Source organism: Erpetoichthys calabaricus, chromosome 5 (assembly GCF_900747795.2).
Source record: "Erpetoichthys calabaricus chromosome 5, fErpCal1.3, whole genome shotgun sequence".
Taxonomy (NCBI): Eukaryota; Metazoa; Chordata; class Cladistia; order Polypteriformes; family Polypteridae; genus Erpetoichthys; species Erpetoichthys calabaricus.
Window position 1 is genome coordinate 122,704,973 of NC_041398.2, and position 17,436 is coordinate 122,722,408.

A 17,436-nucleotide genomic window follows, 5' to 3' on the forward strand; every position below is an offset into this window, starting at 1 on the left:
ATTCATTTCAGGAGCATTCCATCTATTAGATGGAAGCCACTCTTGAGTGAAAGGCATATATGGCAACCCAGTTGGATTTTGACAAGCATTTAAAGTACTCTGTGAGCATGAGGAAAAAGATTCTTGGGTCAGATGAGACAGAAATTGAAATCTTTGGGTAGAATTCCAAGCACTCTGTCTCCTGTCTGTTACCAATTTAGCAGAGAAGTGCGGTGATGCCAGAATCATGATATGGAGGTGCTGTGCAGCTGCAAGGACAGGGAGACTGGTCAGAATTGTGGGATGGATGAATGCAGCCAAATACAATGAGGTCCTTCTCCAAAGTGCACACAACCTCAGACTGGGCTGACTGCTCACCTATCAGCACAACAATAAATTAAAGGTCTGAATCTATGAAAGAGAGATTTCAGTTTTTGATTTTTAATAATTTTGCAAACCTTTCTAAAACATGTTCTCACTTTGTCGTTACAGTTTATTGAGTGTAGACTGATGGCCAAAAATGGCAAATTTATCCATATAAAATGAAATCTATAACACAAAGTGCTCAGAAAGTGGTCTTCCATTGCTAGTTTGGTCATTCTCTTTTTTATTTTTAAGGATGATATTTTGTTTCTTCATAGAGTAATGTGTAAGACCTTTAATTAGTTAATTCCTTCCAGTACTGTCTCTAGGGTTTTATGACAGTATCTGACAGAGACATTAAGCACCAGATACCACTACTTAGACATAGTAGCATTAACCTTGAGGTGGCTTTTGATTTTCACAAAGTTTCTTTGACTTTGCTTTTGGAATGTTGGACTTCAGTCTTTTTGCTGTTTGAATCCGCTAATATCACACAAACTATAATCAAAGGAAATTATCCAAATGCTTACACAAAAGAGCATAACGAAAGTACAACTGAGAAACTACAAAATGTACTTAATAAGAAGGGGAATCTATTTGTGTTGCTGGATGCAGGGTGACAGTGTGCATACACATATTGAGAATGAGCAGGAAAGAGGGAAACAAAATGGTTCTTTTTCTTAATTGTTATAAATCCCTAACCTGATGAGTCTCCTGTGTTCGGGATATGCCTAAAATTAGACCCCTTATCTTTAGATAGCAAAAGGAATCCCCTTTTCCTAACAAAATAAATTGGGTTCCTTTTCAATTTCACCCTTATTATATTGTTATTAGTTGCCACTGAAGAAGCCCAGAACTGGCACAAATGAGAGTTTTTCTTTCTTTTATTTTTTATACACTATCCATTCTATCTACTCTATTATTTCTCTATTACCTGAAGAAGGGTATTCCTAATTTCCAATAAAAATAATATTAATCTTACTGAATCCTAACATACAGTCTTTACACAAGCACAGAATGTTTCGCTATAACTGCAGAACTGATACAGCTATAGAAGAAGGACATATGCATCCCAAAACAATATTACAAATAATAGATTTTTCCCCCCAAAAAAACTCAATTCAAGGAGTAAATACATGTCTGAAATACAAATTAACACAAGATATAATACATACAGTTACAGAAATGACTACGAAGGATCAAAACAAAATTGTTAAATATATACTACACAATTTAAAACTCAATGTCAAGGTTATACAGTAAGACTAAGGATTGAAAGAAAATACAGAACAAGAAACTTCCAAATAAAGAGTGAGAAAAAGGAACAATTAAACTCCTTCTCTATAAACACTAAACTACTGTATAGATGGACACAAATAAAAATACATTGGAGTGTTACACAAGAAGTATTCCAAGGGCAGATACCCATTACTATTAAAAGAAAGGCCAACTTGTTGATTATTCTTATCAAGCTAGCTTTTCCAGACAATGAGGTCCTGGAACTCACAGAAGCAAATGCAAAAAAACTGTCAAGTTACAACCTAACAAATTTTGCAAGAACACATCCAAAGAAAAAGCAAAACAATTAAAAAGGAAATTTAAAATATGTTGATAAAAATATACATAATGGGAAGAAAGCTGGCAAATGGCACATATTTAGATAAAGAATAGATATAAGGGCAGAGATCAGGAACCCTTACTGGCAGAAATGACACATAAACTGAACAAAATGAAAAGTAAACAAAATAAAGTAAAAGAAAAGCAAAACAGAACAAGACACACAGAGATCAAAAGAAATCATAGAAAAAAACTATCCAAGAAATCACTGCCTTATCAGTAAATGTGAAAACTATTTCTTCAGGGACTTCTGGTATTCCACAGACATTTGGTCTTAAAAACATAAAGAAGGACAAACCCCAATATTTAAACCAAAGAGTTTAAACAGATATAATTCTATGTGGGCTAATGCAGAAACAAACAGTGGCCATTTGGGTCTTTCAAAAAAAGAACTAAGACAAACAAAGAGTCCGGAACAAACAACACAACAACACCAACATAAAGTCATGTCCTGTTTATCTCTCTCCCTAAAAATATTTCAAAAACTATGGCAAGGAGATAATTGTAAAAAGGAGAGGAGTTCAAAGATCCAAACTCTACACGGATTTTGCAGAGTATCAGCCTTTATTCACATGAAATAATATCCCCAACTAACCAAATGATACAAGAGAGTATTCAGTTACAAAGGGAATTGGATTTGAGTGTGTATTTATCTGAACCCTGTTCACAATCTACTCCAATGAAGCACTTAAAAAAATAAAAAATCTGAAGATGGACTCTAAAATCAATAAAAGAAAAGCAAGTTTTTCCACACGTTTTTAAGTCATGCACTTAAACCAAATATTAAAATTACAATTGTGTACTTCTATTGACAACATGACTTTTTTCACTTTTGTTATCTGATTACGTTTTATCCCTCCCTTAATTTCTTGTGTGTCTCTATGATATTTTACTGCTCTTTATGACATCTACTGCATATCATATTGCAATATCAAGCAGTTTGTCAATTTGAAAGGTGGTCTATAAAAATATGAATTGAGGGATTGATGGATGATTGTTGCCCTTTAGGTGTCTAAATGTACATGTCAAAAATAAAAAGGTAAGTAGACACCAATTTAATTTCATTCTATCAAGCAAACCTTTATATTTTAACAGTTAGTTTTAGTACAGACTTTATCGACCAAAGGTAAAGGTGTGAAGTCGGGAGTATGTATTAAATTTAGATGTTAAATGTTTATCATGGGCATTTGAAATTTTACACATGGCATGTTCGTTCATAAAAGTTTAATCAATGAGCAAAAGAAGTTAAATTTAGATGTTAATCCTTTATCATGGATATTTGTGATTTTACACATAATAATTTCAGTCCTGGCGGCACGGTGGCGCAGTGCGTAGTGCTGCTGCCTTGCAGTTAGGAGACCTGGGGACCTGGGTTCGCTTCCTGGGTCCTCCCTGCGTGGAGTTTGCATGTTCTCCCCGTGTCTGTGTGGGTTTCCTCCGGGCGCTCCGGTTTCCTCCCACAGGTGGATTGGCGATTCTCAATTGGCCCTAGTGTGTGTTTGGTGTGTGGGTGTGTTTGTGTGTGTCCTGCGGTGGGTTGGCACCCTGCCCGGGATTGGTTCCTGCCTTGTGCCCTGTGTTGGCTGAGATTGGCTCCAGCAGACCCCCGTGACCCTGTGTTCGGATTCAGCGGGTTGGAAAATGGATGGATGGATGGAATTTCAGTCCTACAAGTTTATTTCACAGGCCAAATAAGTCACTAATAATACAGACCCCTACCCTTGGAGAAGGTACATAAATCCAGACTCTGGTACCTGAATACAAGTTGCCACAGGTAATTAAATCATCTTTCATTTTTTGTATTTCTTTCTTTTTTTCCAATTTATTAGACATAATTGATTTTTCATGTCTGTCATACATTTCACCTCCCTTTTATCTTTGGACAAAATACAGTATCTTGTAAATTAGTCCACTTATCACAATTGAAATTACCTTGTGCTGGTCACTGTGTTAATCCTGCAATCTTTTTGTGCAATTTTTATTACATTTATTAATACCTGGCCCATATGTATTAACCATCTGTCCAGAAAATGACCCATGCTTACTTCACCATTTTGAGCTGAACTTTGTTTTTGACCCGTTGCCACTAAAGTAACACCAGTTTAATTAGGAGAACTGCTCCTTCATTTATCAAGGCCTCTCCTTGATTTTCTTAAGTAATTAACAGCAGTATATGTTGTCACACACGTGCGCTTAGGAAACAGCTGAAGGGCCTAAACACTAGTAATTCCACGCCAGGCCAGGGGGCGGCGGAGTGTACTGACTATCTCTCTCAGTCCCTTGCAGACCTTTCCCGGGAAATCCCGCCTGTTGCCGGCCCCAAAGATGACGTCACTTCCGGGCATGAGGACGCCACTCCCAGTTCCTGCACCGATGACGTAATTTCCCTTCCAGGCCTTTAAAACTGCCATCTTTCCTTGGTACAGGCAGTTCTGTTCTGGACTCCGAACTAAGCACATCGTGCTCCTAAAAAGAAGCAATTTTGCAGCCAAACATAATATACGGGTGGCTGCCCCAACTCTTTATGATGTCTCTGACTCATTCTTATTACAATGTACAGTAATCCCTCCTCCATCGCGGGGGTTGCGTTCCAGAACCCCCCGCGAAAGGTGAAAATCCGCGAAGTACAGTAGAAACCATATGTTCATATGGTTCTTTTTATATATTTTAAGCCCTTATAAACTCTCCCACACTATTACAAACATTTCCCGCACAATTATACAGCATAAACCCTTTGTATTCTCTTACATATTAGGTAAGATTCGTTGAAATTATGTATGTAAACACGGTTTATATAGAGTAAAACCTAAATATTATTTTAAAGATATCGAGCGTCTCCGATATCACATATGTTACAACCATTACGACAGACAGGCCACCAGCAATAAATACGTACAATGCAAGAAAAATTGTATACAGTAAAATTTGTGTACAGTGACACTAAACTATGTACATGTAATAAGTACTGTACGTAGATAATTAATTATGGTTACTCACTAACAATGACACAATGACTTTTCCGATAACGATGAGTTTAATTTTACTGCACAACAAAGGATAGCATTACAGCTCTTCTAAAGGAGACTCTTCAGGCGACTGTGTAGCACCGCCGTTGTTCTTCTTCCAGCACTCTTCAATCCAAATCCCTAAAGCAGATTCCATCCAGACTACTGCCTTATCACGTCCACTTGCAACTCTCGTTTTGCGCCCTGGTTAAAGGACACTGCGGCCGTAAATCTTATATGCTTTTCCTCCTTTTTAAATAAAAAGAATCGTGGACTCATTGATGCCGTAATGGTGTCCTGCAGCGGTGTAGCTGTTCCCTTCCTTCAACATATCCAAAACTTTTACCTTTTCTGCAATCATTTGCATCTTCTGTTGGCGCTTGGACACGGCCCCTGAAGCAGTAGCAGGAGCACGTTAATGCTGAATGAGTGAGATGAGACTTCCTGGTTAATGCAGCACTCCGTCGCTGAGCCAATCAGCACACAGGAACTTAACTGTGTGCTCTGATTAGGTAGCTTCTCAGTCATCCGCCAATAGCGTCCCTTGTATGAAATCAACTGGGCAAACCAACTGAGGAAGCATGTACCAGAAGTAAAAAGAACCATTGTCCGCAGAAACCCGCGAAGCAGCGAAAAATCCGCGTTATATATTTAGATATGCTTACATATAAAATCCGCGATAGAGTGAAGCCGCGAAAGTCGAAGTGCGATATAGCGAGGGATTACCTTGAGCCAAATATATACGTGCAAAAACAGAAAACCTACCAGACCCCCTGCCAGTTTGGTTTCAGAGCTCTCTAATAATGTTCTACACACAGACCTGAGTCATGTCTAACTTATGGAGTGATAGCTGTTTTCTCATAATGTTGTCCTAGATCTCATGCTGGCTGGAAAAAAACCATCAGAGCAGTCTGATCCTATCTCCAACACTAAAAACTATGGAAGGAAAATAAGCCACAATATTTTAATTTAACAAAACAAGGTCTTTATTAGCATAAATGCTGATCTAGACTTTAACATTAAACTCCTGAATACCCAAATAATAGTGTGCACTCTATATACCTTAAAAAATACCTTCCCTTAGCCCTGTCATAAGTCAATCCCAAACTGCTTAGTTTATACCAAACAAGCGTTAGGCCATGTCTGGTGGCTTTTTGTGACCCTTAGTCAGCAGACATATTATCAGCTTTATTGCTTATAGAGATCATTAATTATCTTATTAGTAAGAACCTATTCTTTAAACTCCAAGATACTCTTTTAACAAAAACAGGACACAAGTCACATCACCTTCACATAACACTAATGACCGCCTGTGGAAATATTTTATGGATATGATATACTTAATATCTATAAAAATACAGATTTGGTTAAAACTTAGGGAGAATGACAAAAGTATGAAACTATTTCATATAAATGAAACCCAGTTCATTACTTATTGTTAAACAATAAATAATATTTTGATAGTGATAGAATTTAAAGGTAAGAGAGCAGAATACACATAAATGCAATACAAATTGGGCATAAATGCTTCCATAAAGGGTACTGTCATTTCCTTCACAATCCAAAGGCAAGCTTGTTAGGTTAATCTGGCAACAGTAAATTCTCCAAAAGTATCATCTGATGGAATATTACTCTAATTCGAAATATTCTGAGAAGTATAGCACCATGCAGCTTTATCATTCACAAAGAATGTGTTATTGTTTATTCATACTTTTTAATTTTTCTTGCTTATTTTTTATTGCAAACACATCACACCAAATCAATGAGGTGACAATGATTTTTTTCTGAAATGCAAATTTGGTAAAGATTAATTTTAAAAGGTTTGTTACAGCATTATTCAATATATTTTAATGTTTACATATTTTTGTCAGCTGTCATTGAAATTTTTAACTGAAAAAATACTTTTCTTTTTTGATAGCAGGTATTTAAAAATACTGGCCCTGCATCTGTAGAAATTTTGTACCAGGGACAGCTTGAGGATTAGCAACAAAACAAACAGTAAATTGAGGGCTGACAGGGTTTGAAAAGATCCTGAGTGGATCTTACTATTAGAACCTGTTAAAAGTCCCAAGAAGCTGTATAAACATGAGGGGCTTGACGTTGATTAGGCTCATTGCCTGAATGTATTATATTCCCATGTTGGAAGCAAGACTTACTCATAACAGCAATTGTTTATTTCTGTTTATATCAGAAGACTGTATTTAATATATCTGATAATTATGTGTCTTTGCTTCTTTTTCTCTAATGACTCTCATGATGAAGTGTAATTGTGTGTATCATCTGAGAAGGGCTTGGTTGAAGTAGCTCTTCTTCACTACCTATTTGTAATTGTTACTTCCCTTATGATATTCAAGTGTTCTATGTCAACATGTCAGAAAACCATTTTTTGTAATATGGGTGTTGCATCTTTACTAGTAGACATGGGGACAGACTTATAGAATTTTCTTTCATTCTTGCTTATTTTTACGATAAATAATTTGACTTAGTTGTTCTAACAGAACAAAAATGGTGGAATTGTAAAGGAAAATTACTTATAAAATTTTCTGATCCCATTCCATCCAAGATGGAAATTTCTTGTTTTTCTTAATGTATTTAACTATTTCATTAATTTATATATTGTGAGATGTGAGTGTTTCTTAATTTTGATTGGTGTAACTATGTTATTCAAATGATCTCAACTCTTTATCAGTTCAGTTCTTCAAATTTAAACTGGCATTTGTAATTGTGAACTCAGGCTGTCCACATGTCAATACTCCCTCAGAACTGTTGAATAAAATTTTCTGATCCCATTCCATCCAAGATGGAAATTTCTTGTTTTTCTTAAAATATTTAACTATTTCATTAATTTATATATTGTGAGATATGAGTGTTTCTTAATTTTGATTGGTGTAACTATGTTATTCAAATGATCTCAACTCTTTATCAGTTCAGTTCTTCAAATTTAATCTGGCATTTGTAATTGTGAACTCAGGCTGTCCACATGTCAATACTCCCTCAGAACTGTTGACTAAAGGATGCCCATCGGAATCACTGCAGGAGTGATCCAAAGCTTGGAAGGAAGAACAGAGAAAAAAGAATAAATTTTATATGTAGGTGGAAAGAGGATGAGTAGCTTGATGTAACACAAGTGTAATATTCATTATTAATTATAGATGAAAGGCATTGTATGCACTGAAGTTCTAGTTGCTTAAATCATAAAGAAAAGACTGGTTAATAAAAAAAGCAAAGGTCTCATAAATTAAAAATGCATTTTTAAGAAAGCAAGAGTTTTGTGTTTAATCAGAAACTAAGAAGACTCCTGTATTGTTCTTTATACTCTGGGACTGCAGCATAGCTCCTTTCAACAAGCTATACAAATATGGGAGCAAGTAGATATGTTTAATAATAACTCAAAATGAGTTAAAAATTCAGTTGACAACACTGGGCAATTCTTCTCAAAGACATCTAAAAAGATATGGATGTCCGGTTTCTTCCTCTTCTTCACTTGCCATCATGTCATCTCATCTCATTTTCTCAGTCTCTTTTCCTGGTGAGAGTTGTAGTGGCAGCATGCCAAGCATTTCAGTCCATACTTCCCTGTCCCCAGCTACAAATTCCAGTTCTTCCTGGGGAATTCTGAGATCTTCTCAAAGCAGCCTAGAGATATAATCCCTTCAGTTCTAGAGGGTGCCACCCTACAATGTGCCCAAACCACCTAAACCTTTCAATGTAGAGGAGCAGTAACTCTTTCTGAGGCTCTCCTGAATCACTGAACTTCTCAGCCTATTAAAAACTGTATGAAGTGTCAGCTCAGCCACACACTGAAGAAACCTCATTTCTGCCACTTGCACCCGTGATCGCATATTTGAAGACATGTATGCAGATTGACCAGTAAACTGAGAGGTTTTTTTTTAGACTTGGCTCCCACTTCACCAGCACATATTGGTACAGGGCCTACAGAGCAGCTGTCACCACTCCAATCTGCTTGTTGATTTCATGCTCCCCTTTTCCATCAAGAGACTATGAGATACTTAATACTTAAATTAGTAAGATTACTGTTGCTGAAGCCACTATGGCGGTCAGAGGGCTCTGTGGTGGCATGGCTACTAGGGTGGATGAAGTCCGACGGGAGGTGTTGAAAGCACTGGACATTGTTGGTATAGTGTGAAAAACACATCTATTCAGTATTTCATGGAAGGTGGGCGGAGCACCATTGGATTGGTGTGATGGTCTCCATATTTAAGAAAGGTAACCAAAGAATGTGTTCCAGCACTTTGTGCAATAGTGCAAACGTCAGCAGTATTAGGAGATGAAAATCAAAAGATAAGTTTTTGTTGTACATGGACAATGTGCGACTGTATATTTCTAACCCAGACCATTCATTTTCCTATGAACCAAAAATGAAAGATTATGATCGTGGTTCATTTTTTATGTCAGAAAACATACTATCTCATGTAATTTTTAGTCTTCTGACTGTGTTACATGAACATAAGAAATTTGATAAATGAGAGGAGATCATACAATCTATCAAGCTCATTTGTTTAGCTAATAGCTAAGCTTGTCCCAATATCTCATTGAGATATTTCTTAAAGGTTGTCAAATTTCTGCTTTAACTACATGTTTCTGTAGATTGTTCCAGATTCCCTCAACTCTTTGCACAAAGAAGGGAATTCCAGTTTCATTCTTAAATATGCTTTCCATTTTTTTACACTGCTTTTCTTAAGTATATAATTTACCCTTAGGCTAAAAAAAATCCTTTGAGGATTTTAAAGGCCTAGATTAAGTCCTTCCGCAGTTTCTTCTGCTTGAGGTTTAATATAATGAGTTTGTCAGAGTATGACATGTCCTTAAATCCTGAGATGCACCTGCTTGCTCTTCCTTGCACAGCTTCAAGTGCTGCTATGCCTTTGTTGTAGTGTGGGAACCAAAACTACACACTATACACTGGCTGTCTTACTAAGTGAAAAATATGCAAGGATTTTCTACCTCTTACGTGATGCCTGTATGAATTACAATGGAAAGCTAACCTGTGGTTTCTTCCTTGGAAGAGCAGTCATTTGCAGTACTGAAAACACAAGTTATAACGTATACTTTGTGCGTCAAAATTCACTGAAAATATCATTAGTATTGGCGGGGACTTCAACACCAATTCGTTACTTTAAAATACACCCTTAAAAAAATTTCATTACCCTTTTCTGACATGCCCATCATTTACTGTCTGGTACAAGCATTACGTTGAGGCCTTTAGTTCTGCTCTGTGATAAATGCAACTTGATGTACAAACATTGCTTTCATTACCACAGAGATTGAATTCATTGTACAATATGTCAATTTCCTATTCTGTCCCTTAACTAATAAAGAAACAGTGTTATTAAACAACCCTAAAGATAAAAGAGTAATACTCTTTGTGACAGCAAATGAGCCCACACTAAAACTCGGTAAAACAATATTTGGAAGGAAGATCTTAGCTTCACATCGTAGGCAATGACTGAAAGATACTGTTCGAAGAATACATACAAGACATATACTGTAAGACTACATGCTGCCTGTAAATGGTACCATGCTCCTTTGGCTATACGTTTTGGCTTTGACTTCGATTCAAACTTTACTGAAGAACTGGTCTCATCATGATGTTGGAGATGTTGTGAATTTCAATAAAATATCATCTACACTTGTCAGTTTATTCCAGATGGCACATACATTCTTGAACATAATTTGACTACACATTAATGGCCTTGTATTTCACTAGCTCACTGACTAATCTTACCCAGCCAGAAGAATCTCACACCACTACCAAATTTACATTAGCTAAAGACAAACAATACCAACTGAATTGTAGGAAAGAATAACTTTTATTTATAAGAATTTGTTGAAGGATATGAATGTAATAGGTATATTTCTTATTTTTCAGTCCTCACATTAATGTTACATTTTAGACATTGCCATTTAGTTTTATTTTATTGTTGTTTAGTTTTAGTTATTAGGTTATATAGGATGGCATGAAGGCATAAGTGTTTATGGTGTTGTATAACTGCTACTGAAAACTAGGGGACTCAGGAATAAATGGTGTGTATGCACAAAAATATTGCATATGTCCGTTTCCATGCATGCTTTGAGAAGAACTAAACTTGCCATAAAGCCACGCATATTTTCACGGCAGCTTCAAACTGTGCACACACAAGTTTCTACTTGGTTTTGCAAACTGGTAGCATCCAGCATCAAAGCACTGCTATTGTTTCTGTGTGGTTTCCCTTTTTTAGATTGGCATCAACGATGTGTGATTTACCAGACACCAAAACTAACTGCATGTTGTTTACAATTTTAATTCACTTGATTGTAATCTTTCTGTAACAATATAATGGTGCACAGGATGGCCAATCTATTCCATCTACCATAGCTGCTTTAGCATAGTTAGAAGACATTGCAAATGGAACAATTATAAATGATGACGACTGGCTTCTAGATCGATTTTGATTTCCCTAATTGGAGCTGTGTGCTGAAATGGCGCAGGCTTTACAAAGGCAGAGTTTGAGGAATTGTGCTGTACCTGCTCCTTTGCAAGTTCTGTCCATTCTTGCAACAGGTACACATATCGTAAATGTAGGAAGGACGGTCCTTGTGTGTGTGTGAACTGTTAACATTTGAATTTGATGATTGCATAAAGCGCTGAACTAACCTCTCTGTACTATTCTTTCCTCTGCATGTCCTGGAGTAAAAAAGAAACACCACCATACAGCAACGTGGAGACTGGCAACATCGGGAAAAAAAAAAACACATGGTCACTGATTACAAGCGCAAGATGTTATGCGAATGAATATGAATAATATGAATAATGTTGTATCCGTGCCACAATGTTTTCCGAAATGTACTATACAGGTCATAAAATGAAAATAAAATTCCAAATATCATATATTCCTATGTCTCTGTGTTTTTTTTTTTTTTTTGTCAGTGCGGCTTTGACATCATGGACCATAAGGAGCATACTAATTCAGCGTGAGCAGGAACACTCAATAAAACTGAATTAAAAAAAATCAAGTGACAGTGAGATATGAAGAAGGCAGATTCACCAGCGTTTGTGTGTCAGCTTTTATTCCTCCAGATCAGAGAATGTCCAGTTCCATTACCTCAAAACATCACTCACATCTATAGATATTCCCAGTTTCAGATAAAAAGTAACAGCGTCAGATCCCTGGGTTGCGGTAATATGTATCGTGATTGTGACTGAGAGAATAAAAGTGAAAAAAAAAACAGTAACTTTTACAAGTACTATAAATGTACACCGTCTGTTACAGACGCAAACCAAATGTATGTGTTTACTGTATAATATTAACAATAAGAGCAGCTCACTACTCAAAACGGTAATTATAGGAGGCAGTCGGGATCGAACCGGAGGCTCTTGATTACAAGTCAGCAAATCTTACTGCTACGCCATGGATAATATTGTATCGTCCTTGAACCTTTTGTGAAAGTGTTTATTTGATCTTTGGACTTCAGGCTTCACACATTATATAGTTCATGCCTACATTTTGTCATTTACTACTAAAATATGAAAAACTTTTCTGTTTTAACATTGTGTTTACACAGATTATTGTAGAAACGAAACACACATGAAATGCATGTGTTCCAAATAACAATCTATTATTTCCACTCTAAAACTCCAGCACTTCACTCCCAGATAATCAAGGCATGAGGTAGGAGAAATTTGTGCACATTCTGCGGCAGTGGGGGGATGGAATAGCAGGCTGCTTGCTGCTTGTCTTTATTGGTACATTTACAGGACAAAACACACTGATGGAGAGGTACGATGGGATTTAAGGTGGGCCAGATTTATGAGTTTTTTCGTAGGCTCTGGTAATTCTAGTGTTAAACTTGCAAACATGAAAGTGCAATTCACAGCAACATCCAGTTTTCAAATGTAATTGGAGTGTTCAACTGCACTCAAGTTGCTATTGCAACAGTACTGGACACCAGCCAGGAATGAATCACCAAAAGAATGAGCTGGCATCTATAGCAGGAAAGCTTATAAAAACGGCAACTCCACACAGTCGCAGGTGCTTTTTCCAAATAGTGTGGCACTTCAAAGAGCCATGTAAAGAGCAGAGAATCTATCTGTTGTGGCACTCAGTACCAACGCTACACTACAAAGGTGCCTTCAGAAAATGAACTTGCTTATGTAAATAGAAAGCATTTCCACCTTATTAATGTACTGCTCTATAGTCCACAGAAAGTGTATCTCATTGTACAAGTATGTGGTGTGCTGCATAATGTGGCACACAATTGTGGCTTGCCCATACCTGAAGAGATGCGGTATGATGAACATGACCCACAAAATGATCAGCCAAATTGGACAGCATTACAACTTTGTTTGAATGTAATTAACAGAATGTGAAAACAAGTAATCTGGTGCAGCATTTATTTTTTAATCAATTCATTTAATTTGTGGTCAATATCACATAGTATAACCCTTATATTTCTTAGTTCATTGGCTACATCTCTTACAACAACCACTATTGCATTTTGTGACTCCAGAACAGCGTCTGTCAGCACACCACCAGATGTTCGCCCAGCAGATTCTGAGTCAGAGGTGTGTGAGCAGCCAGCACCTGAAGATATGCTGGGCACAGCAGCACCATCACCGTGTGGATTTGTGTTCTCAGCACAGGGGTCAGCTTTTGTAATATTGTCGGAAGTAGAATAAACAGAATGTGTACCATGACTCGCCTTTGCATGTCAACTTCGATACCTGATCACTTCTTTTTTCCATTTCCATTTCAATTTTTAACTTTCCATTGTCTCCACCACACTGTATCACTACATAACTTCCTTTTGTTGCTTATACCACATCTTACACCAGCAAATGGTAAGTTTTTCCATGCCTCCATTTTGCATTTGATGAAATTCTTCTTTTTTACATGTGCTTTTGCCATTGTCTTTTGCACAAACACTGAACAGAAGGGGCTATTTATATTAATTTGCATACTCAAATATAAGAAATTCTGGGAGGAGTCAGGGTGGTGCTGTGCATGCATGCGTTAGATTTCACGTTCATTGGGATTTATAAAAGGGAAGTGCGTGGAACTTGGTGTATACACAGTTTTATGCATCTGAATTATTAACACGTTCATTTTCAAGTATAAATGCCTAAAGGTTTTAGTTCCCCTTACATTCCCCAAACTTCATAATGTCAATACATCACAGTGCATACTGCAGACACAACACACTGGTCTTCTTAAATTTCAAACGCCTTTATCTAGAATAGCATACATTTACTAGAAATATGGCTAAAGTTCATATTGCTTTGTGATTGGATGTTATTAGGCACACTTCCACTTAAAAATGCAGAATGACAGAAAGGAAGTGATAGTACACGGTATGCATTATATTCTATGCCTTTTACTACAAATGACATAGTGTAGTAACAGAACATCACTGTCAATGTTGTAATATACAGACTTACTGGAAGTTAAATTATCTAGAGGTATGTTGGTATTTGTTCCTATATAAGGAAGATGAACTATAGGAAACAAAGCCACAGTATATTGACTATTCAGTTAGTATGCTTGAATATCAAATGTTTTAAAGGAAAAAAAACACTCTCACATCTCCACAAGATCAGATATAGCATATGTACAAGAGACACATCTAGCAAAGAGGGATCAGTTTTGGTTAAAGTTGGCAAGTATTTAACTCCAACTTTAACAAGACCACACGAGGAGTAGGAATTTTGATCCACAGAGCAGTCTCATTTATAGCTACAGAGACAATAGCAGACAAATGGCAAAAGATTTGAATTGCATTTTAGACCCTGTTTTTGGCCATTCAACAACGGCTCCTACAGCATTATCAAAAACCACTTATGTACTCATGCTTCGTAAAGGATCATAACTGTTATGAAGTGGAGTTTCCTCCAAAAACAAAAATGGGTGAGACCTCTAAAAAGAAGCTAGGAAGAAGGCCAGAACGCTACCTGGTCTGCACAGCAGACGCCACCTTAATTTCAGCCAGATACTAAGGGCACCTGCTTTCTTTAGCTGGAGCAGGCCCAAAATGAGGAGCTGGCAAACAACTATTAATATTCACAAAATACCACAAGAGCACCACAAATGGAAGGATGATGGTTAACCTACAGTATAGCCTGTAAAATAGGACAACCAAAATTAGGATTTATTAACAAAAAATATCCAAAAGAAATCCCAAAGAAAAATGCCTCAAACAAGCAAAAGAGGCCTAAAGGAGTTGGCCTTCTAAGGTTCTAAAACACAGTCTAGATACTAGCATCCCATAAATGACAGCCAGAGTTTAACAAAAAAAAAAATACACAAACTGATATTTACAGTAAATCACAATGGTTCCCACTCCCAGACATTCACACTCCATATAAACAGCCTGAGGGAGGGCCCTGGAGTGATGAGCGTAAATTGAGAAAAAAACTGAACTAATAGTTCACTATGAAATATTGAAGGCACAAATAACTGAATATAACAACACAGTCCACCTCAAGAGGCAGTCCTGTTTCTCTGACATTATAATGCTGGTAATTCAAGAGTTTTATTCTCAACTATTGATCATCTTCTAAACCCAAATCACTCAATGGAATGCCTCCTAAAAGTTGTTAGTGAAACTTTCAAGGCTTCTGACATATTCTTTAAACACAAAATAAATGATATTAGAAATAATATAGTACACCCCCCCGATCTTTTATGGAAGTTACATTTTTTCACTGAAATAGATCTATCTGAACTATGTAGAATAACTTCTCAGCTGAAACCCACCACCTTCGTTCTTGACCCAGTACCAACAGCTTTTTCAAAGAAGTCTCCCATGTGCTAATGATAGTGTGCTTGACATAATGAACTCAACTTTAGATGTGGGGGCCTTTCCTGACTGTCTAAAGACTGCAGCTGATAAAACCCTGCTATCTTTGACAGCTTTAGACCAATTTTTAACCTGCCTTTCTAAAGTAAAATTCTAGATAAGTTAGTTTTTAAGCAGTTAAATGACTACTTGAATAAACATTCTATTCTTGACAATTTTTAGTCAGGTTCTAGAACAAACCATAGTACAGAAACTGCACTGGTTAAAGTAGTAAATGATTTGTGGGTTAATGCTGACAGAAACCATGTATCTGTTCTTGTTCACTTAGACTTGTGTGCAGTATTTGACACCAAAGACCACAGTATTCTTATAAATTGTATTAGACAGTGGGTGGGCCTCTCTGGCATTGTCTTAAATTGGGTTCAGGTTCATTTAACAGGTAGAAAAGTCTTTGTTAGTTGTGGTGATTGTACTTTGGAGGTCCATGATATTATATAAGGTGTACCAGAAGGATATATTCTTGTCCCACTGCTTTTTTCTATCTAAATGCTTCCAATAGACCAGATTATCTCACAACACAAGGTAAGCTACTACAGCTATGCAGATGACACACAGTTTTATTTATCTGTAGTGCCGGAAGACCCTGAAGCTCTTGGCTTTATGATTGAATGTCTTAGCAGTATTTCTGATTGGATGATTAATAACTTTGTCAAACTAAACAATGAAAAAAACAGAAATCTTAGTGAATGGGAAAAATGGAAATAGCAAGGGTGTTAGAAATAAATTTGATCCCTTAGGTTTGAAAGTCAAGGCTAAGGTAATGAATTTAGGGGTAATTCTTGAGTCTGACCTAAACTTTAAATTGCATATTAACCAGATTACAAGAACTGCATTTTTCACTTAAGGATTATTGAAAAAGTTAAAGTTAGACCTCTTATAACATTACAAGATACTGAAAGATTAATGCATGCTTTTGGTTTTTATTCAACTAGATTACTATAAAACTTTCCCAACAGGACTACCTAAGAAAGACATCAGTCGGTTGCAATTAGTGCAGAATGCAGCCGCCAGAATCTTAATTAGAAAAGGAAAATCTGAGCACATCTCACTATTTTAGCGATGTTAGATTGGATAACTGTGGAAATTTAGAACTGATTTTAAAATACTACTAATAGTGTTTAAAGACTTAAATAATCTTGCCCCTTCCTATATTTTGAAATGCTTGTCCCCCTACACCCCAAGTTGTAACTTTAGATCTTCTAATTGTGGTCTGCTTGTAGTTCCATGGGCATGTATAAAAGAAGTGGTGAAGTGTCCTTTTGCTGTTATGCACCTAAAATCTGGAATACTTTACCAATTGAGATACAGTAATCCCTCGCTACTTCGCGGTTCACTTTTCGCGGATTCACGACTTCGCGGATTTTATATGTAAGCATATCTAAATGTATAACGCGGATTTTTCGCTGCTTCGCAGGTTTCTGCGGACAATGCGTCATTTTACTTCTGGTACTTGCTATCTCAGTTGGTTTGCCCAGTTGATTTCATACAAGAGATACTATTGGCGGATGGCTGAGAAGCTACCCAATCAGAGCACGCAGTTAAGTTCCTGTGTGCTGCTGATTGGCTCAGCGACGGAGTGCTGCATTAACCAGGAAGTCTCATCTCACTCATTCAGCAT